The 26,055-nt window shown below is 44.5% G+C and overlaps 1 long non-coding RNA gene and 1 pseudogene across 1 annotated transcript in view; one reads left to right on the forward strand and one right to left on the reverse strand.

Annotated features, from left to right (window-relative positions):
* The window catches only part of LOC135113909 (uncharacterized), a 132,193-nt gene that overhangs the window by 12,411 nt on the left and 93,727 nt on the right, over positions 1 to 26,055 (reverse strand). The window contains exons 3-4 of the long non-coding RNA XR_010275110.1: positions 22,982 to 23,214; positions 674 to 770 (exon numbers count right to left, since the gene is read on the reverse strand). This is a non-coding gene — a long non-coding RNA (uncharacterized LOC135113909). The remainder of the gene's footprint in view (positions 1 to 673; positions 771 to 22,981; positions 23,215 to 26,055) is intronic.
* LOC135113940 (5S ribosomal RNA) lies at positions 1,887 to 2,005 on the forward strand (annotated as a pseudogene).

Consider the following 26,055-nt stretch of genomic DNA (forward strand, 5'->3'; position numbering starts at 1 on the left):
GCCCCTCTGAATGATGTTTTTTACTCTCGTTTTCTTTTCCTCCCCGTCTTCGTCTGTTTCCTCTCGTCCTCGTCTCGCCTCGTGTTTCCCCTCCTTGTCTGTGTCCACGCTCTCATTCTCGTCTCGTTCCTCTCGCTTTAATTCTCTGTCACTTCTCTTTCGTGTCCTTTTCTTCCTTGTTATCTCCATTACTGCCTTACGTTTTCTCTTCCTCCTGTCCTTTCTTGTCATCGTTTCTTTCCTCGTCTTCGTCCTCCTCATCCTGCTCTTTCTCCTCCTCCTTTTCCTTCTTTTCTTCCTCCTCCTCCTCTTTTTTCTTCTATTCATCTTCCTCTTTCTATTCCTCTTCCTTTTTCTCCATCTATTTTTCCTTCTCCTCCTCCTCCTCCTCATTTCTTATTATGTTCCTTTTCCTCTTCCTTCTCTTAGTTTACTTCACATCTTTTTCCTCCTCTTTCTCCTCCTTCCCTTTCTCCACGTTCTCCTTCTCCTCCTCCTCCTCCGCCTTTTCCTCCTCCTGCCCCCTGTCTTTCTCCTCCTCCTCCTCCTCCTCCAGCGTCACTTTGTCGTCACCACTGTATCCCTCCTCCTCCTCCTCCTCCTGGAACCGCCGATCATACAAGGGAAAGATTAATCACGTTTCCAGAACCAGAACACTCAGCTCGTTACTCACTGTGATAATGGACATTCGGCTTGTTGGTCTTCGCGCTGCCTTGGGAGAACACGCCGGGGTTCGATAACTTGGGCAAACTTGGAGCTCCTTTCTGTCTCTATAATGAGTGAGAGAGGGAAAGAAAAAGCTTGAGTACCCGAAAACAAACTTACGAGTGTTAAAGTCGTTGTATATATAACTGACTTTACTTTTGTGTTAGTACTGAAGGGAAATTAAGGAAAATTGTATAATGTATGGGTGATTTATGGAATTTATGGGGATATGGAGTGCCAGAGGGTTGTTTGTATGGGCTGTATATATATTTTTTTTTTATGACGTCATGATGTAAATGTGTGTGTGTGTGTGTGTGTGTGTGTGTGTGTGTGTGTGTGTGTGTGTGTGTGATGTGAGGAGTTGTTTCTGTGCATGTATACTGTTTGCTATCCTTACTTCATCCTCCTTTGTGTTCTCTGTTGTGCCTTTCCCTTCTTTTCCTTCTATTCCTCCTTTATCATTAGCTTTATCTTCTTCTCCTCCTCCTCCTCTTCCTAATTTAGTTGTTTCTACTTTATTTATTATTCTGTCTTAACTTTACTTCTATTCTTCCTTCTTGCTGTTTCTACTCCTCCCTTTTCTTCCTATTCCTCTTCCTATTCTTTCGTTACATTACGTTTACTTGAGTTATCTATTTATTTCATTTTATTTCATTTTACTTTTTAATTCTATTTATTATTTTTTCCCCTGTTAGTGCTTTTCTATGTTTCCTCTCCTTGCTTTTTCTTCATCATCATCACCTTCATCACTATCTTCTGCATTTCCTTGACACCAATATGCGAACAGTACATTAAACTAGCCAATCCTCTTCATTAGCCAAAGCTCCCTATTACCAGACAAGCCAGAGAGGTCATCGGCACAAACATCTATACTAATCCAGTGAGAAATTAACGTGTGATTCCTTCAGTGTGTTATCTGGAGTCGTAATTGCTTCCTATGACATTTAAAGATCAGTTGCTTCTACGTCGCTTTCGTCTTTCAAGGGATGAACAGGTTACTCTTGATGAATTTCCGTCCCCGTGTGTTAAAGTGAAAGGACTGAGTTACTGTAAGGGGGACCAAACTTTGCATGGAGTTTAGCATGTAAAACTAAACGTGGTCTGTACCCCAACACTGCCTTCGTGAGTGAAAACACACACACACACACACACACACACACACACACACACACACACACACACACAACGACCACACCACATTGAATACACCGCTTCTCGTCTGATCAGCGAAGTTAAGCAACGTTGGGTCCGGTTAGTACTTGGACGGGTGACCACCTGGGAACACCATATGTTGTTGGCATTCCAACATTTGCGATTCCCACCATGATGCGAGCCATCAATCAATAGTATTTCCCTTCTAGATTAGCTTTAGAATTTATGTTAAGTATTTCCCCACCCCCTCTGTACATTTTCAGTTTGTTAACTGCCTGAATAATAAATCGTTTATTATTATTATTATTATTATTATTATTATTATTATTATTATTATTACACACACACACACACACACACACACACACACACACACACACACACACACACACACACACACTGAAAATAAGAGTGGATAAGTATTAATATAAAAACAGGACCATATGAGTGTAGTTAACTCTGCGTACTGCAACTAGTTAAGGACCCTCTCCCCTCCCCACACACACACACACACACACACACACACACACACACACACACCAACCCCGCCCCCCCAAACACACACCCACACACAGTTGCCTCATGAACCAGGCATAATCACAGTCCTCAGCACCACGTAATCAAGCATTCACGGCATTAACTCCTCCCTGCACCTCAACTCCTCCCGCCACACGAGACTACAAAATATTGAAACTTAATTACGTTTTCTAAGAGAAGAGAATGAGCCGCGACCTGAAGTTTTTTCCGCAACACATCATAACAAATACAATCATCACCTTAGTATTCGTGTGTACGTGGCGTAAATTGTCTTTAGAAGCGTCAAAATATGTACCAAAGTGTGTGTGTGTGTGTGTGTGTGTGTGTGTTTTGTTTATCTTGCTACGCTGTCAGGCCGGGCAATGTTTGTCTCAAGGGGAGTTTTAGCTCAAAGGCCCAGAGTTCTGAACGGGGCACGTGTTGTGATGATGTTATTCTTATATCAACGACGATTTAACAGCGAGTTGTCAAAAGCCACCGTCAGCAGGGCAGAGGGTGGGGTAGGGTGGGATGAAGTAGTAGTAGTAGCAGTAGTAGTAGTAGTAGTAGTAGTAGTAGTAGTAGTAGTAGTAGTAGTAGTAGTAGTAGTAGTAGTATCAATGATGATGATAATAATGCTTATGATGACGATAATGAAAATAATGATGACTATGATGATATTAATAATAGAAATAGTAATAACAACAGCAACAATAACAACAAACAAGAACAACAGTATATCTTGGCAGTACTGCGCATACCTCTATTGCCATTAACATAATAATAATAATAATAATAATAATAATAATAATAATAATAATAATAGTTGTCATTATTATTATTATTATTATTATTATTATCATTATCAATATCATCATCATTACTTTTACTGTCATCCACGCACCACCACCACCACCACCACCACCACCACCACCGCAACCGCCGCTATCATGGCCAGCAGTGTTATAAAGGCTTAATGAAGCGTAACACCGCCTGACGGGGAAGGGGATAAGGATGGGTGAGGGGAGGGGACGGTGAGGGGACGGGGCGTAGCGTGACCATCATCAGAGCAACACAACCTTACCACACGGAACTGACCTCTCCCACCCCTACTATATCTAACACTAAGGAACACAAAGGAAGAAAAAAAAAAAAACTATTACTAAGGAACACAAAGGAAAAACGTAAAAAAAAAAAAAAAAGAAAAAAAAATGACTTGTTGGCTTCACGAGGTTGTTTATGTGGTTCACTAGCTTCACTTTCCACTCCTTATCCAGTTTGAACCTCAGTCTCCAATCCCACTGCTTCCCCATGCTCTCACAATGCCTTCTGTAAAACTATAAAAATTCTCCTAACCTTCAGATTCTTCAACGCTTTCCTGTCAACTCTTTTCATCTCCCAAATCTCAACATCTCCCACACGTCACAGTCTCTGCCTCATAAGTGCTTCCCTCAACTTACCCTTGTTCTGTACTTCCTATTCCCCAATCACTCTACAACGCTACATCAACGCCTTCCCTTCCCAGCACCTACGTAATGCATACTCTACATCCCTCCCACTTCCTTCAACATCTCCCACACGTCACAGAGTCTCTTTCTCGCACCTACCTCATAAGTACTTCCTCAACTTACTCTTGTTTTGTATTTCCTATTCCTCAATCCCTCTACAACGCTACATCAACGCCTTCCCTTCCCAACACCTCCCTAATGCATACTCTACATCCCTCCCAGTTCCTGCCACCGCACCTCCTCCTGTACTAAGACTCCACACGCCTCCGTAAACTCCTCGTTATCGCCTTTCACTCGCCTCATCTTGGTGGGAGTCGCCAGGCAGCACAAGACCTTTATGGGGCCTTAATGAGTGCTGCCGAGGAAATGCGTGCTTTTAGTGCTATTTTTGCAAGTGTATGAGTGAAACAACACGGTGGATATTAAAACGCGTCACGCCAACATGCTCTCCTTTCCTCAGCTGCCGGGAAGAAAAGATTCGCCCTCTCTTCGCATTATTACGGAATACATGTGTTGAAAAGAGAGGAAGTTCGTGTTCTTTATCTTGTTCTTGCGCACGTTTACATTGTGACGAAGAAAATTACCGAGCTAAATCTTGTTATTAAGCAGTTTTGCGTTATCTTAATACTGTGTGAGTTTCGTTCCATTATTTCCATTGTGTATTGTCTTGCCTGTGTTTGGTGAATGGGTTACTGGAAAATGCGTGTTCAGAATCTCATCACTGCATATTTGGTTATCTTAAGTAGCCATTGCGTGAGTGTTGCATCATTATCACTCAGTTTCTTCTGCGTACTGTGTGAATAAAGCACGGATATTATCAAGCAATGCTAACGTTTTATCACTCTGTTTTGTCTACGTACTGTGTGAATAAAGCACGGATATTATCAAACAATGCTAAGGTTTTACAAGCGACTAAGTAGTATGTGAAAAACAGGTAAAAAGTACACTAAAAAATGGCATACTTCATTTTTTTATGGTAAGAAGAAAGCTATTTCCATATTTCCTTTTCTCCGGAAATAATCCTTCTCCCACTATCTTTCTGTTTTTCACCTTCTTTTTATCCCCCTTCTCTCTATCCCACCTCTTCCTCCCAAAAAATAGAAATATTGAAAACCCCGTTCTAAATAAAGCTCTTAAACTGTTAATGATTGTACAGAACACATGTAAAAGCAGTCAAGGTTTTATAGAACATCAAATAGTTTATGAGACAACATACTATCACAAGTAATAGCAAAAAACAACTTTTCAACTTACATGGTGTGAGGAAAGTCAACATAAGCAATCATGATAGACCAATAAATAATGGGTACAAGCTTGATAAGATTAGATTTAAAAGAAAGATGGGAAGGAATTGCTTTTCAAATAGAGTAGTAGATGAATAGAACAGTAATCCAGCTGTTATTATTGATTCATCAGGAAGCTTTAAAAAATAGATCAGACAAACTTATGGATGAGTATGATAAGTAGAAATAGGTTTGTTTCATACTGAGACTACCACGTGTAGACATGATGGCTTCTTGCAGCTTTCCTCACCTTATGTTCTATACGTATACTATTTATTATTCATTCTCCAACTTTTTTTTTATTAATTTTTCATCTTAGGAAGCAACAAGTAGACGGAGTTTTTATTTTTTTATTTCACCACCTAGTTCTTCCTCAGCGCATTTTATAGTTAAACGTAATGTAAAACTCACACGAATATAGTACTTTTAGCAATCTCGTCACATATCAACTGTAACCCTCTGCTGTTAAATATTTGAAGCAACTTTCTCTTCCATGTAGTTAGTAGGAAAGGGAAGCAATGCAGGGCAGGATATTACCACGGCTTAGAAAAGTTGAATGGCTCACCTGATGAAATAATCGATGGAACCGCACTGCAACACCCATGGCACTGTGTTGTTATTGCATGGCACTCGTCCACGGTAATGCCACCCGTGAGTGCTGTGTGTGATTGCTGGACAGAGAGAGAGAGAGAGAGAGAGAAATAGCTACATTATTTTTCGAGCATGACTGTTTTGTGTTGCTCCGCCAGGAAGGTGAGTGTTTTACCAAGTTAATGTTTATTGTTACTATTCTTGTTGTTGTTGTTGTTGTTGTTCTTGTTGTTATTACTATTGTTTTTATATAATCTTTACTTACTACTACTACTACTACTACTACTACTACTACTACTATAACCAATATTAATATTACTCACTGCGGTTCAGCCTTAAGGTTATCAGCTTATCATTAATTAAGCATTGCAATGATATGAAATCTAACAGTTTTAAGGTAGGTAAAACTGCATTGTTTTGTTGAAGAAAAGTTAATAATTCTATTGCTAAAAAAACAAAATTCTTAGTGTTACTACTGCTGCTACTACTACTACTACTACTACTACTACTATTACTACTACTACTATTACTACTACTACTACTACTGTTATACTGGCTGGAGGGACTGCCTCGACGTGAACTCCATGGCCAGGCCGGGGGAACAATGCCACAGCCTTCCCTGGGCATCATAAAAGACAACTAAAAGGGACGGAGCAAAGGAACTAATAACTCTCTCCTCTGTATTGTTGTTCCCACAATGAGACAAGGCGCGGCGCCTCATCTCAATCACCTGCCTTTAAAAGTAAACATGTTATTGTCTTGGAGGAATTTAGCGACAAAGATTTTGTTATTCAAGTTTACGTTATTTAAAGTACTATTTCAGTTTTATTCCATCATTGTTGTTATTTCGCATATTTGTGTTTTCTCTAGTATTCACACACACACACACACACACACACACAAACACACACACACACACACACACAGACACACTCATTTTATCACTAGAATTTTTCGTGCACAAGCAGCACGCCTGAATGCCTCTGTATCTGCAGCACAACGCCAGGTAACCAATTATTTCCTTAACAACATAATAGTTGATTCAACGAAATGAGACTAACGTGGAGTGACCCGTTATTTACGTAGAGTCTCCCTTAAGAAGACTATATAACTGCTCGATTAAATGTAATTATCAAATGCAATTATTCCTTAATCTACAAAGGTCATGCACCCTGGAGGGCCGCGCCCCGCCCAGGTGGGAGCCAGACGCCAGTACTGGACGCACGCGGGCCACGGGCGCTGGTACTCGGAATATTGGAATTTCTTGCTTGACACTAACTGCTGAGAAAAAATACTTTAAGTGAAGCATGGACAGTGTGTGTGTGTGTGTGTGTGTGTGTGTGTGTGTGTGTGTGTGTGTGTGTGTGTGTGTGTGTGTGTGTGTGTGTGTGTGTGTGTGTGTGTGTGTGTGTGTGTGTGTGTGTGTGTGTGTGTGTGCGAGCGCGCGCGTGCGTGCGTCGGCATGCTACACCTAGTATTCCTGGAAAGGTTCATATACAGTTATTCCAAGCACTATTGAGTCGTGTTAAGTATCACCAGCAATACTTATGAGGCCTGTCGAGACACACAGTTGTCCCAAGCATGGCCAGCGACACGCGAGGCGGCGGGGTATTAACGCGATATATTGCATCCCGGCTTTTGGCATCAACATCTTTACTCCTGCTCGTATTTCAGAAGGAGAAAGCAACACCTCGCTATTTTCTTGTTCTGTCTCTCGCTTCGCGCGTTATTAAGAACCTAATGTACTTGTCGCGGTTATAAGAATTCTGAGAGAAGATTAAGTAACAGTGGCGTGTCTAAATGCGATGTCACGGTCTTGTCACGTCCCTGCCCGGAGTTATCATTGCCATTCTTGTACACTTTACAATCTTAATTAAGTATGTGATTGAAGTGCTAGGCCTTGAGTATCTAAATAAGTAAAACAGTCAAATGAGTGCTCAACAGTAGAGCCTTTTTTCCAAGTGCAATTTCACGTCCTTCCAATTTTTTTTTTGTCTCTCTATTTAAACCTTTGACTGCTATTTGGTATATCTTTCCATAATTACCATTCACTCTGAAACATTTTTACTTACTGTACAGCCACCTGCAATCTTTAAACTGGATAGAAATGGCAAAATCTACTCTTTTTTAATCCTCTTATTTCTTGTAGATCCTTAAAAGATTTCATGCATTACTTCTGTTGCTGTTACTTGTTTCATATCATAATAAGAGAGAGTTAAACAGGATATATTTTGTAACACCGAGTCTCGTTCGGTGGCCAAATTATGATTATCTTATTAAATAACATTATTAAGCGTCACTAGATCAGCTCAGTGCAATAACAGTCACAGGATTCGCCTTTGTATCGAGTCTACTTCCTCCTGCTCTTAATGTTTGCTGGCTGCCTGTAATAAGTTAGCATTTAAACGTCATGCAACCTTCCTCCTTCCTTTACTTATACAGGTAGATACAGGTAGTGGGAAGCTAATCAGGTGTGAATCCATCGCAATGCATCAGTGGAAGAAGGCAGTCGAGGGGTAAAAAAAAACAGGCCAAGGTATTTTAATCTAGGAAGCTACCTGATACAGGCGCCCTGAGGTGATCGAATAGCAGGGTGAAGGAAAAGAAAATGATGAAACCAACGACCAGGATAACGAGAAGGAAGGCAAGTCTCAACGTAGGAAAGAAGGAAGGAAAGAAAAGACGAAGAAGAAGGCGAGAACGAAAAGAGGAGGACGAGGCCGAGGAAGAGGATAACGAGAAGGAAAGGAAGACCGAAAGCGGGAAGGAAAGAAGGAAGAATGGAAAGAAGAGGCGCGTAAGAGGACAAAGACAAGAACGAAAAGAAAAACAAGAGGACGAGGCCGAAGACGACAAGAACGAGGATGAAGGAAAGACGAAAAGAAGGAAGGAAGGAAGGAAGGAAGGAAGGAACGATGAGAACGAGGCGAGAACGAGGAGGAAGGAAAGACGGAAGGCAGGAGGGGAGGGGCGCTACCTGAATGGCTAAGGACACCAATTAGTTAGGTAAATGTGTCGTCCACTTTGACGTAATTTCGTACAATGAACTGATTTTCCTGACACAATATTGTATACCAGCCTCGTAATAACCTTTCTCTCTCACACACACACACACACACGCACACTTTCACTCTCTCTCTCTTTCTTCGATCATGTGAATCACCCACAGTACAATCAACAGACAAACATAGAAGTATCCCTCACTAAGAACTCTAGTACCCCTTTCTTGAGCGTCTAAGGAGCGGGGGGACACACACTACCGAGCTGAAATGATAATGTGTTCTCCCCTCCTGCTCCTCCTCCTCCTCCTGCACTGCTTCGGCCGCTCCGCTCAGTTAGACTCGCTCGCTAATGGTGTTGAACTTTGACTATTACTCACCTCCACTTGTCTCGCGCACCGCTGTATGGGTGTTGGCGCTGCGAAGTTCAGTCTAGACACCAGGATTTGGAAGGGAGGGTTCTGTAGGGGAAATTACTGTAGGAAACTGACGGTGGATTGCTAAAGGGAGAATAATAGAGGGGAACTAATGGAAGGGCCGTTAGAGGAGAGGCTGAACGGGAAACTATGGGATGAGCTGGAGGGGAAATTATATAGAGAAGCTGTATTGTATGGGAAAAGGTTTGTTATTCTAAAGGGGATCTAAAGAAAGATGAAACTAAAGTATTTGACTGTAGAAAACTGTAGAGGGATCTGTATAGGAAACTGTTAAGGGAGGAATGGCAAGAAAAAATACTGAAGACGAGAAGGGAAATTTCTGTAAAGGGAGCAGCAATGTAAGGGGAGGGGGGATTCTCAATCCAAAGGGAATTTATAATAGGAAACATATGGTCATCATCATTGGATTAACAAATATATTCACCTCTCTCTCTCTCTCTCTCTCTCTCTCTCTCTCTCTCTCTCTCTCTCTCTCTCACACACACACACACACACACATTCATATATATAATTTAAAAGGCAAAAGATTAAAAAACACTTAAATATAAAAGCTTGTTGCGTAATGACAAGTTTGCCATTTAATGACTGATTAGACCAAACTGAATTAGCAAACTTTGACAGCATAAGGACTACGTAATTATGAAGCAAAAGGACCTATAAACCCGTGGGATAAACAGCTTGTTCGGTAATGACATTGGAATCATTTAATGGCAGTTCGTTAAGTCTGTAGTTGAGAGGCAGTACATGCTTGATTAATACTGGCTTAACAATAATAGCCTTGTTACCTATTACGGGACACAACACTCGCTTATAATTACGTAGCAGGGGATTTATAAATACTTTGAATAATAGCGTGTAAGTACAGTGCAGTTCCATGAGCATTTAATATTATTGTAATTAAATTAATTTCAGCGTGCTCATAACGCCATTTGGTACAAGTAACACATGAATTGATGTAATTATGACTATTTCGTTCTATTCACAGTTTTATACCGTCAGACACACATGTATGTTTGTGTTTGTTTGGTATAAGTAAAATGACGTACAGTGAAGGACGTAAGTTGTCGGAAATTGTGAGGAAGAAAAAAAAATTGAGGAGCACGTGCATGAATTTAAGCGTCAAGGCAGCTCAGTCAGGCGGGATAGGACAGATCACAGCGGGAGGCATCATCGGGCACGTCAAGGCCACGCCACTTCGGGTCAGGTAAATGAGATCAGTCATTCTTCCTGAGGTCACATTTCCACGGACATTTTTCACTTACACTGACAATCTCCCTTTTGACAGATTCCCCCTCTGCTCATTTTTGCCTGTGAATATTTCTCCCTGGTTTGTGATAACGACACGGTGATCGAAGCTAAATTTGGCTACACAAGGTGGTTAGATATAGGAGTGAGGAAAAAATGTTTGGAGGGAGAGATGGTTAGGAGGAAAAATATCGAGGGGAAAAAATAGGTCGAGGGGGAGCCGCTGGAGGGAAAAAAATATGCAGGGGAAATAAATCAAGGAAAATATACAGAAGGGGATTCGAAGGGGGAAACAGGTCAAAGAGGGGGAGTTAGTGTCATTATTGGGAAAAAGTCTAAGGGAAAATATTTTTTTTTTTTATTATTGTGTTATAGTAAATAAACAAATAAAATCACACAGCCCGGGAAGATAATTAAAGCAGTAATCCAGGTTAGACTGGTCAGGTAACTTAATTAGGCTCTGGTACGTCCTGTCAGGTATCACTAAGTCTTGTGAAGGTATATGATTAAACTAATATTACTGCTCGCATGGAAACTCTCTTGTTATTATAACGTAGTTCTTTCTTTACCCTTATTCTCTGGCTAGTTTCTTCTTTATACAATTTTCATTTACTACTACTCATGCTACCATTACTACTACTACTACTACTACTACTACTACTACTACTACTACTACTACTCTCCACTTTATCTTTGTTTGTGTCCCTTCCCATACAACCCTACCTCCATACAAACCCCACGTGAGCCTGTTGGTCTTCATTAATCAGTCACACCTCTCTTTCTCTCCACGTCACCCACGACAAACATATCCCTTTCTGTGCAGGTATTCAGAGCCTCCCCCTCTGCGCCGCTCCATACACGCTCCTGTCTATTATACCCATTGTCCTTTGTAAATGTCCATTCAAGAGTTGGTTGTCTCTAGAAGCTAAAGAAATCTGATATGCTCCTCTTCCTTTTTTATCAATGGGTGCAACTGTGTCATGTACTTGTTATCTATTTGTGTGTGTGTGTGTGTGTGTGTGTGTGTGTGTGTGTGTGTGTGTGTGTGTGTTAGTACTCGTCAGGTCAGCTAGATCTCGTAGCGGCGTCAGTAATTAAATTAGTCAATCTCTACGTATGTTTGGTGTCCAGAAGGTCGTGTCGTCTGTATCTCATTACGTTGTCGTGGTGACTTAATTAACAAAGAGATCAGTAAGCGTGTTTATTGGCAGAAGAAATGCCTTTACCTGTGTTGTGTTTACCTTTTTTATTTGTTTTTCATGAGTCTGGCCTCAAAGAAAAAGCAGAATTGTCGTCTAATATGCAGGTGGAAAAAAGTAAATTACAGGGAAATTTTAAGGTGACTGATTTGGTTTGGGATCATATGTGAATGAGAAACACAAGGGACAAATATCTCACAGAAAACCACACCAGCGCAGACAAAATACTTCAGCTTAAAACACCCACTCAAAATTATAAATAAAAGTAGTAGAACACCAAACCTTATGTGGAAGAGTTATGGAATGCAGCTTTGTGACTGAGCAGAAAAGACAAGGAGACTCAACCAAGATAGAAAAAAAAAACATCGATTTGCTGAGCCACTGAAGACAAAAGCACTCGACTTTTAACAACAACGGTGAGTGCCTGGCCGGTGTGCGGCTTTTTTGGTCTTGTTTGTCGACGGTGTTTCTCGCAGTGAGCACGGGAGGCGGAGCACAAAGGAAGAAGGACAAAAGGTGAAGAGAACGCAAAGCCAACGTAAGGCTCATTTATTTCCTGGCGTATATTCCTCACTCCCTTGATGGCATTCATTTGTGACGCTAACATCACTCATAAGGAAGATAACTAGTGTGGTGAGGCGGGGTGTAAGAGCCGCTTCAGGGGACATACACACTTAGGACACTGGTGCGTAAGGATGGGGTGTCAGAACCGCTTCACTCAAGGGGACACACACCCTTAGGAACCTGGTGGGGTGAAGAAATGGTAAAAGAAGCCGCCTCACACTAGGAGACACACTACAGGACATTGATGGGTGAGAGCGAGGTGTTAGGACTGCTTCACACTAAAGGACACGCACTTTTAAGACACTGGCGGGTGAAGGAAGGGTGTCAGAGCTGCTTCACACTGGCAACACACTCTCGAGGCGATGATGTAAATTCAGGGTATTTATTGCCGACTGGTGTTTCCTTTTCTCCTTTTTTTTTTTTGGTGGGGGGGCGAGGTGTTATGGATTCCATACGTGTCTCGCTGAATGGTGGTGATGCAGAGGCTCACTCCATTAACCAGTAACCCTTGAGCCGTTCACTGCACGCACGTGTCTACCGGAACACGTTTAGACATCCCCCCTAAAAATTCAGGTGAATCTTCCTTTTTTTTTTTCACCATCAGGAACTAATTAAACTTTTTTTCTTTTCATTCTTTCCTTAATTTTCCTGTTGACGTGAATTTCAAAACACTGAATATAAAAATACCCCAAAATTCGAGGACGTATTTGCACGCTCTTCCGCCTTTCAGTAGAAGAGACGAAATGGCGCAGCAAACATTTCCACCTTGATATGAACCGCTGGGACCCCTCCGCACACATCGATGAGTAGATAAGATAAATAAAAGGGTAAGCGACGTCAAAGAGAGAGAAACAGATATCGGCGGACAATCAATGGTTTCTAGATAACGCTGGAGGCCTTTTCGATACGTGATTTATACTTGACACCATCTTTCAACTCCCCGTGACGCCTCTCTGCCGGTGCGTGGGAGCTGAGCCTCGGGGAAAGTGGAGCCCTCGCCCTTTAGAAACGGAGGAAGTTTGGTATATGGTGGCTGGGAAAGGCTAGAGGGAGGCAGGGGTGAAAGTATTGGAGGTGTTGGGAGGCTTGGTAGAGATACGATGAGCTGGTTCTGTGTTTCCGTGTGTGTGTGTGTGTGTGTGTGTGTGTGTGTGTGTGTGTGTGTGTGTGTGTGTGTGTGTGTGTGTGTGTGTGTGTGTGTGTGTGTGTGTGTGTGTGTAAGGGCGTCGTTATGTTGATCTATAACGCCTTAGAGCGATACTTTAAGATACTTTATTGAGTGAAATCTTTAGCGGAGGTTGGCGTGACATTAAATGAAAGGTAGAGAGACTAATTACAATAATGAAGCTTAAAAGTTCGATGTTTTTTTTTATCTTTCATTCCCATAATTTTGTCCTAATTAAATGACAAGTGAAGAGAAAGATGGATATGAAAGTTTAAGAAGGACACTGGTAATTGTTTGAGGAGGTGAGATTAAAGGTGGTGGGAGAAGTGAATATTACGAGTCTTGGAAATGTTGGGATACTTTTGAAAGGGTGAGGTGCGAGGCGGCGACGGATGAGTGGCGGATATTACAGTTTTTGGGAGGATCTGAGCAATTTTTCAAGGGTACGAAGTGTGAGGCGGCATCGGGAAAAGACAGACGATACAAACAATAAGACAGTGAAATTAGTAGAATAGATGTGAATGTAGTATAAGTGACACCAGTGAAATGGGAATACATAATACAAAGGAACACGTGAGAAAAAAGATACTAAGACACACTGATTTATGAAGAAGGAAAACTGAGCACCGATTAAGATTGTAAGGACAGGTGTGCAGGTAATGACGGTTAGGTAAATCAAGCCAACAATAACACAGCGCCCCTCATGACAGGAGGCAGCGGGGAGGTAAGAGAAAGTACACTACCTTTCATAAACAACGAAGTCCGCCCCTCGTCGCGACACCTCCACTATTACCCGGAATAACGCTTAATTACACCAGTACATTACCGAAGTGTTATTAAATGCGTCGGTTAATTCTGAGGTGACTGGGGATCCTGAGGGAGTCATTTTTCATAGAAGCCAGTAGTGTGTGGGGTCTTTGGTTCACCGCTCGCCTCACCTCCTGGCCTCCCTTCATGGCTGCCAATGAAATATTTATCAGTATTTATCTATTCGTTACTTAATTTATTTACCATATTTTCCTCTTTTTTTCTATTTTATGATCTCTATTGTTCTCTTTCACCCTGAAGTCAATTAAGTTTCTATCTGTATTTATTTCTTGGCTTCATTTCTATTTCCTAGTTTCCCTCTTGTTTCATTGCCATAGTCTCTTTCATTCTCGTTCTTCTTCTCTTTCTGTCTCTCTCCTTTGCTCTCTCTATTTCGCCTTCCTTCCATCTCCTTATCTTATTCTCCCTTATTCTTCGCTTTCGTTGGATTTCCCTCACTATTTCTATCCTGTTTTTTGTATTCTTTCTTTCTCTTTTTGTTCTTCTCTCCTTCGCTCTCCTTCAATTCCTCTCCCCCCTCTCTCTCTCCTACCCTTCCTGTTCCTTCGTTTTCTCCTACTTCTTCGTCTTCCTTCCACCTTTTCTTACTCTGCTCCTTCAATTTCACCTTCTCTTGCTCCTCTTCACTCTGCCTCCTCCTCTTCCTCTGCCTCAACCTCCTCCTTTCACCTCCTTACTCTAAGCCCTCCTCTCCTCCTCCATCCTCTTGGTCAACCTTACTCAAACCCTCCCTTCCCTTCCTCCTAGCTTCTGGCTTCGTCCCCTTCACTTCCGTTCTCTTCTCTTTTTTTTTCTTTAATTTCATTCCCTTCCTTTTTTCTTTCATTTAATTTCCTTCCTTCTCTCTCTTTTTTTCTCTTCTGTTCCCTTCCCTTTTTTCCTTTCCTTCCCTCCCCTTCTCTTCCTTTCCTTTCCATTCCTTTTCCCTCCCTTTTTTCCATTCCTTCCCTTCCATTTCTCCCCTTCTCTTCCTCTCCCTTTCCTTCCCTTCCTTCACCTTCCCATCCCTTCCTCTTCCTTCCCTTCTCTCATCTCTGTGTGGTTGTTAGCTAGTTGTGTGAACGAGTGAATGAGCGAGACTTGTGTGAGGCATGAATACGTGTATGAGTGAACGAGCTAGGCTTCAGTCATAAGTGTTAAGTGGAAGTGCGCGGCCTGGCGCCGGGAGATCACCTACCTCCAGCCTTCTGTTCACACCTTCTGTGAATAAACACCTGCACTGTTACCTGCGTTTCCTGTGCCCCTGCTGGTCAAGAGTCGAACATGGCGCAGTGAGTAGGATCAGGACAAGGCTGCAGTGGGTACGGCGCAGAATGGAGAAGCAGTTGGAGGCGCTGGCTGCCCTGCTAGCGCGACAGTCGGAGCAGAGTCAGGCTCTGCTAGCGCGACAGTCGGAGCAGAGTCAGGCTCGCGAGGAGCGTTTAACCCAGCTGCTGGAGAGAGTGGGGACACAAGCTCCCAGTCGCACCACGGCGAGCAATGAAGGCGAAACCACAGCCCGCAGCACGTCTACCCAGGGCGCGAGGTTCCCGACGTCCGCCACCATCATTCCTCACTTAACGGCGTCAGCATCTTTACGTGAGTTCGACACGTGGCGCCATAAGTTTGAAGGATACGTAACCCTCGCCAGGATAGACTGTCTCTCCCTGGCTGAGCAGAGGGCGGCACTCGCTGCTGTCCTAGACGACGAGTGGACCCGTACACTTCGCTACGGGATAAGCTTACCGAGAGACGCGGAGTTAAGAACCATCCTCGATGCAATGTGTGAGTACCTGCGAAGCCAGCGCAACATCATCATGGATAGAAGAGACTTCTACTCCCGCGTGCAAGAAACGCAAGAAGGTTTTGACGACTTTTTATGTGCTGTAAAGGAAATCGCCAATTTCTGTGACTTTTGCGACCAGTGCATAAACCATCAGCTGCGTGACAGAATTGTCGTTGGGACACGAGACGAAGTGGCTCTGAAACGCATGCTGGAAAACAAGAAACTCACCCTTGAAAACGCCATAGATATTTGCAGAGCATCAGAGAGCGCTAACCAGTGTAGTGCAGTACTAAGGGGCGGCTCTCACTCTTCGAGCCATGGTGTGAACGCTGTCTCGAACTACAGGAAGGGCAGTTTCGGGGGCTCAAGCCCCACGGGCTGTTATCGTTGTGGCAAAGATTGTCGCAGTGACAAAAGGGGATGCCAGGCAATAGATAAAGTGTGTCGTAACTGCGGGAAAAGAGGGCATTTTGCGAGTGTATGTCAGCAGACAGTGAGGAAACGACGAGGAGCTTCGAGGAGTTCCTCAACTGTCTCTCCTCATCGCGGTGCAGGCCCGAGGCGGGGAGCCAGTGCCAGTGTATACCAGCTCTTATCAGGCGTATACACAAAGACGGTGACGGCACGACCTGCGCCCCAGGTGCTCATTACCGCCACACATCCCGCTGGAAGAGACAAGATTACGTGGACTCCTGACTCTGGGGCCGAAACGACCGTTATTGGCCTCGACACGGCAACACTCCTTGGAATCCCGCCCTCCAGCTTGGCGCCCGCTGATGGTGATGGACTTTATGCTGCCGGTAATCACCCCCTCACCTGTGTAGGAACTTTCTCGTCGCACTTGCAACTGGGCGACAGGGAAGCTGAGACTGTTGTGAGCGTGGTGAAGGAGGTGAAGGGGGCGCTGCTTAGCTGGTACGATTCCATCGCTCTCGGAATCCTCCCCGAAGATTTTCCGGCTCAAATCCGACCGCTACGCAGGGAAGAACAGCACACCGGCAACAGCTCCATCAAGTACCCGACCGCCTCGCAGCCACCTCTATCTACGCCCACAGAAGTGATCAGCTGGCCTCATTCCTACGACCCAACGCCACAGCAGCGTGCGGGGCACGCTGCTGCTGTGATCAAGGCCTTTCCCAGCGTCTTCGAAGCAAAGGAAGGTTTACGTGCAATGGCTGGTGGATCCATGGCCATCGAGTTGACAGACGACGCTCGACCCTTCGCCGTAACAGCATCTCGTACAATCCCTTACAATTGGCGTGAAGAAATTAAGAGCCAGTTGGAAGAGCTGCTTAACAAGGGAATCATCGAGAGTGTGGACTACCCTACGGCATGGTGCCACCCCATCGTGCCTGTCCCAAAAAAGACATCTGGTGTAAGGCTGTGTGTTGACCTGACACGACTCAACCGTTACGTGAAGAGGCCCGTGTATCCAGTGCGCTCACCTCATGACGCCATCGCCTCGATCGGGACCGGAGCAGTTTGGTTCACCACTCTTGATGCCAAGATGGGGTATTTTCAAGTCCCCATTAGAGAAGAAGACCAGGATTTAACCTGCTTCATAACACCTTGGGGTCGGTACAAGTTTCGGCGAGCGGTTATGGGTCTCGTCTCGTCTGGAGACGAGTATAACCGTCGAGGAGACCAAGCTCTCGGCGACATACCTAACACCATCAAGATCGTGGACGACATCCTGGCCTATGACTCCACCTACAGTGCGCACTTAGCCCATGTCATTCAGATTGTGCGGCGGTGTGACCAGCACGGCATCACTCTCAACCCACAGAAGTTTACATTCGCGGAAAGAGTGGTAGATTACTGTGGTTACTCTGTTTCTGGACAAGGCTACACGACAGACTCAAAGAAAGTTAAGGCAATCTCTGACTTCCCACGACCACAGCACATCACCGACTTACGATCATTCATGGGTCTTACAAACCAGCTTGGAAGCTTTTCTCCTGCTGTGGCTGCAGCTGCACAACCCCTCAGAGATCTCTTACGCCCGAAGAACAGTTGGTGCTGGTCTCCTAACCATGAAGAGGCGTTTGAGAAGGTGAAACAGTGTCTCGTCAGCCCACCTGTCTTGGCATACTTCGACCCATCATTACCAACGATGCTACAGACTGACGCCTCAAGGATGCACGGATTTGGATTCGTTCTCCTGCAGAAGCACAGTGACCAGTGGAAGATGGTGCAATGCGGGTCAAGATTTGTTACAGACACAGAGAGCCGCTATGCAGTAATAGAGTTGGAAATGGCTGCAATCGTCTGGGCAGTCAGGAAATGTGGCACCTACCTGAAAGGACTCCCTCACTTCGATCTAGTGCTCGACCACCGCCCGCTGATACCTCTCCTCAATAGCAAGTTGTTGGGAGAAATAGAGAACCTGCGGCTGCAGCGCATGAGGGAGAAGCTTGCTCAGTATTCTTTCACAGCAAGCTGGCAAAAGGGATCGACACACTGTGTGCCCGACGCCCTCTCACGTGCTCCAGTACAGGACCCAGTGGAGGAAGAGGATGCTGCTACTTCTGGTGACCTCGACCCTCTCCACTCAGCGGTCATCTCAGCGTTATCTGCCACCAATGAGGACGGCGTCCGCTTAGCACCACTCCAGGATCAGACTGTGGAAATGGTACGTGCCGCAGCAGCAAGAGACGGGGAGTACTGCTTGCTCAAGAACGTCATCATCGAGGGCTTCCCTGATCATTGCCACGACCTCGATCACCGCTTGCGTACGTACTGGCCGGTGCGCAGTCTGCTGGCCGTAGACGACGACCTGGTGGTTTACGGGCCGAGGCTTCTTATTCCTCACAGCCTCCGCCGAGAAACACTAGAGCGACTCCATGACAGTCATCAGGGGATGGAGCGCACCAAGCGACGGGCCCGACAAACGGTGTACTGGCCTGGTATGGACAGAGACGTTGAGAACGTCGTTTCTGGATGCTCACTATGCCGTCCACTCCTACCAAGCCAAGCCAACGAACCTCTCTGGCAGGACACGGACACACCCAGCAGGGTGTTTGAGTCAGTTTCTGCAGACTACTTCCACGCAGCAGGCCGTACATACCTCGTGTATGTAGATCGCTTGTCTGGGTGGCCTCACGTGTCTGCATGCTCACGTCCAGCATCGGCTGATCAGCTCGTTCGTATCCTTCGGGGTGTGTTCGCCGACACGGGCGTGCCTGTTCTCCTGAGGACTGACGGTGGACCGCAGTTCACTTCTTCATCGGTACGGCGCTTCCTGGCTCGATGGGGGGTGGAGCATCGTGTATCTTCACCTCATTATCCACGCTCCAATGGTCACGCCGAGGCAGCGGTCAAGTCCGTGAAGAAGCTGATCCTCACGACCACACAGCAGGGACACCTGGACGAGGATGCGTTCGCTCGCGGGTTGCTGGAACTGCGCAACACTCCGAGGGCGGAAGGGCGATCACCAGCACAAGTCCTCTTCGGTCATCCTATGAGGTCCTGTGTCCCGGCTCATCATCGCTCATACGCTCAGCAGTGGCAGCGCGCTGCTGATGAGTGCGACGCCAAGGCAGAGCGACTGAGGAAGAAAGCGAAACTTCGCCACGACGCGTCCGCCCGTACTCTTCCTCTCCTGCACCTCGGTGGCCACGTCGACGTTCAAGATCACACGACAGGCCTCTGGGATCGCCTGGGTGTCATCGTGGCTGTTGGGCGAAGGAGAGACTACCTCATCAAGATGGGCAGCGGTCGCGTGATGTGGCGTAATAGAAGACACCTACGCCCACACAGACCTCTTGCTCCCCTTCCTGTCGAGCAGCACACCGCTCATGGCGGTGCAGCGCTTCAGCATCAGGGTCACGAGGAACACCACCATCCCGGCAGCCCGGAGCATCAGGGTAACGGGGTACACCGTGGCCGAGAGCAACCAGAGCGTCGAAGCAGCCGACAGCGTAGGGAGCCGAGACGACTGCAGGTGCGGTGGCACCGTAGCACCTACGATTAGTCGTACGTGTTCATTGTACGCTGTGTTTGTTTTGTGTATATGTACCGTGTTTTCTGTACTTCAATCATTGTAACTTTGTTTCATGTGTTACGGTAGCCATAACAAAGATAAGGAATCTTCCTTATGTCTCGGGGGAGGTGTGTGGTTGTTAGCTAGTTGTGTGAACGAGTGAATGAGCGAGACTTGTGTGAGGCATGAATACGTGTATGAGTGAACGAGCTAGGCTTCAGTCATAAGTGTTAAGTGGAAGTGCGCGGCCTGGCGCCGGGAGATCACCTACCTCCAGCCTTCTGTTCACACCTTCTGTGAATAAACACCTGCACTGTTACCTGCGTTTCCTGTGCCCCTGCTGGTCAAGAGTCGAACAATCTCCAGTTCGTCTTCTCTCCTCCAAGATCCTTCTCTTCCCTAAACTCCCTCTTCCTCCCTCCCTCCTCTAACCTTCCCTTTCTCCTCGCCTCGGGTCCGCCTCCCAGCACCTTGAGCAGCTCCCAGCGCCTCCAGCCTTCGCCCCCTGAGGAATATTGATCCCCTTCAGTGTCGCTTCCTGACTGGGGCGCGGCGAGGACAAGGTCTGAGGGGAGTTTCAACTATTTTTGTCTGCAGTAAGTTCATTAAATGCAGGTTTTCGTGTATAAATACGCCAATAATTATAAAATAGGTGTTTATAGTTTAAGCTCCGCTCTGACTAAACGTGTATTAATCGTATATTTTGTGTTATGAATGGCAGTTCGACACGAGGCAGTTTGAATTAGAGTTTAATGGTGCTTTCTTTTACTGATGCGATTGTTCCCAGATCTGTCGTATTTTTTTTACACAAGGTATTCGGTGTCACTTCATTACTCCGTGAAATTTAAGCTGCTTTTTTTTGTATGTCAGTCAATTATTCCGTGAAGCTTTGTTTCTTTGTTTCTTTTTTTTTTTTTTTAAGTCTTACTCCCTTTGTTATTCTGTGAAAATGAAGCCTTTTCTTCTGTTCGTAAAAGAGTAGTTCATTACTTTCCGAGCTTCAATTACTCGGTACAAAAGTTACTGCCTCGTATTAGTGACAAAGGGTGATAGCCTCCCGGTGCAGCGAGGGAAGCAACACAATAATAACAGATCCACGTGCTATAAATAATTTGCCAAAATTCATCAAAAGTATCTAGTAAATGAAACGCCAATCACACACACACACACACACACACACACACACACACAACATGCAGACAATTAGTTTCAGAGCTTTTATTGCATTGAGAGGAAAACAAATATTGTACAAAAAAAGCAACTAAAAGTATTTGCTGGAGCGGATGAAATGACAAGCGTGGGAAAAAAAAAAGAAAAAGAAAAACTGAATCTCACTTTTAGAATAACAATGATATCACGGAGCATAATCATTTAAGACGCGTCAAGGGAAAGTTAAAGTGTTGGTAAGTAAATACTGTCAGGTAAGTCTGCAGTTATCAATAGTAACGTATTTGTAGATTTAAAGCATTTCTATTTACCAAAGTATCATTGAAAGTTTCGTTAAGTATCTACAGGAAATAACTTGTCTGTCTCTTCGTCTGTCTGTCTGTCTGTCTGACTATCCGCCTGTGTGTGTGTGTGTGTGTGTGTGTGTGTGTGTGTGTGTGTGTGCGCTGCCAGTCTCTCTTGTGTTTGATTATCTGTCGAAGCATCAATAATTTCTGTCTGTCTGTCTGTCTGTTTGTCTGTCTGTATATAGATATGTATGTAAATATGTATAAATGGATGTATTGACGGAAGTGTGTGTGTGTGTGTGTGTGTGTGTGTGTGTGTGTGTGTGTGTGTGTGTGTGTGTGTGTGTGTGTGTGTGTGTGTGTGTGTGTGTGTGAATGTAAATCTGTCTGTCTGTCAGTCTCTATCTTCCTGTCCATCCTCAACGCTCTCCTGCCCAGTTCACAAATTCCCTCGCCACGCGGACCACTGTATTCACCAAATTCCGGAAAATAACTCAGGCATAAAATATAGAACGTGATGAAACCAACTGACGGAAAATTTGACGAAATGCGATTTTTGTGTCTCGTGTGTCTGGCTGCGTGTCGCCTCCTCCCGCAGGACACACGGGAACCCACACTGAAAATGGACGTGTGTGTGTGTGTGTGTGTGTGCGGTATCTATAGCAACATTTAGTTTAACAAATCCATGCCAAAATGAGGATATTTATTACTGTACTCACCACACAGCTTTTTTTCTATCATTTCAATGCTGCAAATACATTTTACTGTTTAATCATAAGCAAGTCAATGCCTATGTTTTTCATATTGAAAGGTAGAGCAGGGCTGGTATCTGATTCAATAGTGATGTTTATATTTGTAACAGCTGTGGTAAATGGAGGATATTTGAGAAAGAGGAGCGAGGGGATGACAGGGAGGTGGGGAGAACAATGTCAGAGTGGGAAGGACAGGGGATGACAGAGATGGGTTAACAAAATATCAGAATGGGGAGGAGAGGGATTGGCAGGGGTGTGGAATGAACATAATGTCAGAGCAGCGAGGCAGGGAATGACAGGAAGGTGGGGAGAACAAAATATCAGAGCAGGGACGATAGGGGTTGGCAGGGTGTAGGAGAACATAATGTCAGAGCAGGGAGGCAGGGGTTGACAGGGAGGTGGGGAGAACAATATCAGAACAAGGAGGGAGGGGTTGGCGGGGTGTGGGGGAACAATCAGTGACACAAGTACACGCATCGCCCCTCGTCGCCAGGTATTCATTGTCCTCACAGCGTCAGCATGTTCAGAGTGAAAATGAATGATTATATCGATACTAATTCATGTTCCTAATAACAGTGCAGCGCTAACAGGATATTTTTATGACTGCTGCAAATTATTACAACTAATAATTCCAAGGTGGTGATTTATGTCACACCTATTTGAAAGTGCAACGGCGATAACAATAACAATAGGGGCTGTTATATCCTCTCCTTCACCTCCGCCTCCTCCTCCTACTACGAATACTACTATTGCTAATACTACCGTTACAACAACCACCATAACTACAACTGGATAACATTAAGACCACTCCCTACCTTGCCCTTAACATCACCTACCCAGCCCACGCCCTACTCCACGCCATTCCTGCTGTGAGCCAAATCTCTCAACTTCTCCGTCACGGGCCACAAAGCTTCGCCCACCCCGCCGCTGCCCCGTGTGTACCGCGCTTCGCCAACACGATCCTCGCCAGTTTATGGTCGACAATCAAGAGGTAATTGCCTCTCCCATTCCCATCAAGTTACTCAGCAGCTATTTGTGGATCGCTCACACTCCACCGACGTCTTCTCGTCTATAATAAATAAATATATAGATTAATAAATAGATAAACAGTAATCACATCGAAATCAATATAATTACTCCGTTAGAAATATCGATTGAATTCAATAAAAAAGGAAGAAAATGTTTTTTTTTTTATATCGAGAGGTACATACATGAATGGAATAAACTCATCAACGACATCACTGGAGGTTGTTGGGAGAGGAGGAGGAGGACGAGGAATATAAAGGGAAAGGAAAACATACAACAGACTTTCTGGTCCTCGATAGACTGTTAGATGGTGAAGGATATTGAGGAGGAGGAGAAGGAGGAGGAGGAGGAGGATAAGAAGAAAAATGGGAGGAGAATAAGAATAAAAAGGAAGAAAAAGAGAAGGAGTGCAGAAACCTTTGATGAGCATAAATACCATTTTGTGAACATGCGGACCAACGCTCCGCCTAACAAGTTCTATGTAAGGTCTATCATATCTTCCAGGAATTCTAAACAAAATAATGAAGCTTCGAGGAAAGGAGGGATGGCAGTTCAGGGGTTTTGTTTTCTCACCCTGCCTTCCCGACCTAATAGTGAAGACGTCTGCGCAGTGAGGGAAGTAAGACTGCTAAGGAGACACATGAGCACAGTGGAGAGTCAGCAAGAACCTCAGCGACTTTACCCTTTCACTGCGATAAGCGACGGTTCAAAGCACTAGGAAAAAGAGAAGAGGATAAAAGAAGACTAGATTTTGCAATTTCTAGTCCGTATAATGTTGGGAGGTGGCTGAGGAACAAGAACAAATGTCTCAGAGTGGCTAGTGACTGAGGGTTAAAGAAACGTTCACAAGAGACCGGTGCAATACGCTCAGTGGCGCAGTAAGACGAGGCCTCCCTCAGGAACCCACTCCGGCCATCCTCCTCCTCGCAAAGCACAATAAATATCGCGTCTTCTCTCGCCCTGCTGCCCTGAAAGCTCGGCCAGCACCCGCCAGCCCCTTCCGCTCCTGGCGAGGCTGTGACACATTGCTGGCTGGCTTGGAAAGTTTTAAAGCTGTGTTTTTGTAGACTTTCCGTGATGCATCAAAATAATTACAGGGAAGTTTGGGCACGTGCAGCACAAGTGGTGACAGCGTCGACTTAAAACAGAGAAAAAAAAAGATAAATTGATGAAGAAAGTATAGTTTTTCAAGGGTAATTTTGCAGAATCACTATTTTTTTTTCCTATTTTTACACCAACTGCTTGTATAGAAACCACTGCAGCGCTATATCATGATGCGGAAAACATCTCTAATAGATCCTCTCTCTCTCTCTCTCTCTCTCTCTCTCTCTCTCTCTCTCTCTCTCTCTCTCTCTCTCTCTCTCTCTCTCTCTCTCTCTCTCTCTCTTATCTGTAGCAGGAATGAAGGCCAGGCAGGTCAATGCCTCCTGAAAGTGAGACACTGTGGTGAGAGAAACCAGGATGAAACAGAAGCACGAATTCTCTAGCGTTTGAAGTATCGCCCTGCTTGAGAATCCTCGTGATCTCTCCTAGTAGAAAAGTTATTGAAACAGAACGTTGTGCTTCATCCAACCAGTAAATCCCACACACTTATCACACTTGTCTTGCTTATCGTGATCGTGTTATGCTTGACGAACACTCGGTGCTCAGGTGCTACAAGGTGTTATTGAAGTCATGTATTACGTCTGGTGTTTATGGGGACAATAGAACATCAGTTTTCAGCAGTGTTTGTATATATTACCAGAAATTGCATTGTTGGGGTTCTATGCCTGTTCAGATTTACAAACGTAAGTAATAGTTTGGAAACTTTAATATTCTTACGATAAAAAAAAAAAAAAACGTTATGATTATCTTATAGAGGCTTCCCAACACTACCTGGGATTACTAATGAGAAACTAAAATGCTTAAAAGAAAATAAGAGACTACTAGAAGGAAGTCATGGTAGTGAAGCAAGGAAAAGTAATCGTCCCAAAACAAGGTCACACGTAAATTCCAAAATGTTTGAATATACGTTCTGGAATAAAAGATACGAGTAGCTGACGTCAAAACGGGAGAAAAAAAAGTGAAGGAAAGAAACCCGTGGGCAGGAGGATGTAGAATAAACAGGATAATCTTTTTGAAAACAAGACTCAAAACACGGTTCCGAGAAGAAATGTTTACTTAGTACCAAAAATGACAGGAAATCGAATATTGTTTTGCTGAAGTGTGAGGTGAAGCGAGACACGTAAATCTGCGTTACCTGGACAAAGGAATAACATCGAACACACACACACACACACACACACACACACACACACACACACACACACACACACACACACACATAGACGCAAATAAAAAAAAATAAAATAACTGGCACACCTATCACCTTTTACATCCCTGTTTGCAATAAGCTGCACTAATGTAAAGTAGGATTTGGGTGGTAAAGGCGAAGGCTCCTCCCCACCGATAGTCCCCTCCAGTCGTGGGTCTCCTGCTCGAAAGACACACTGTAGACTTAACAAGCACACAATAACCCTTTACAGTTCCCCCTCGCTTTACATCTCCGTGGCTGGTCATCTATTCCAGTTCACCACAACAAAACTTATCCCTTCTCTCTATTCAGTTTTCTACATACCCTGCCTTCTATCACTCCAAGCAAGAAGCAATCAGGCCTACACGCCTATTTCCACCTATCATGCATAAAATGTGTCTAATCTTTTTAAACTCCCTAATGACTCAACACTAACAACCTGATTAACGAGTCTATTACATTCGTATACCACTCTAAGAACTAATTCCTTTAAATCTTCCTTACCAAACTTTATTAAGCTTGCACTCATTATTACAACAGTTAACCATGACATTTATAAGTCTACATCTACACGTCATCATCTCCTCGCCA

The sequence above is a fragment of the Scylla paramamosain genome, chromosome 26 (genome assembly GCF_035594125.1).
Source record: "Scylla paramamosain isolate STU-SP2022 chromosome 26, ASM3559412v1, whole genome shotgun sequence".
NCBI classification, from domain to species: Eukaryota; Metazoa; Arthropoda; class Malacostraca; order Decapoda; family Portunidae; genus Scylla; species Scylla paramamosain.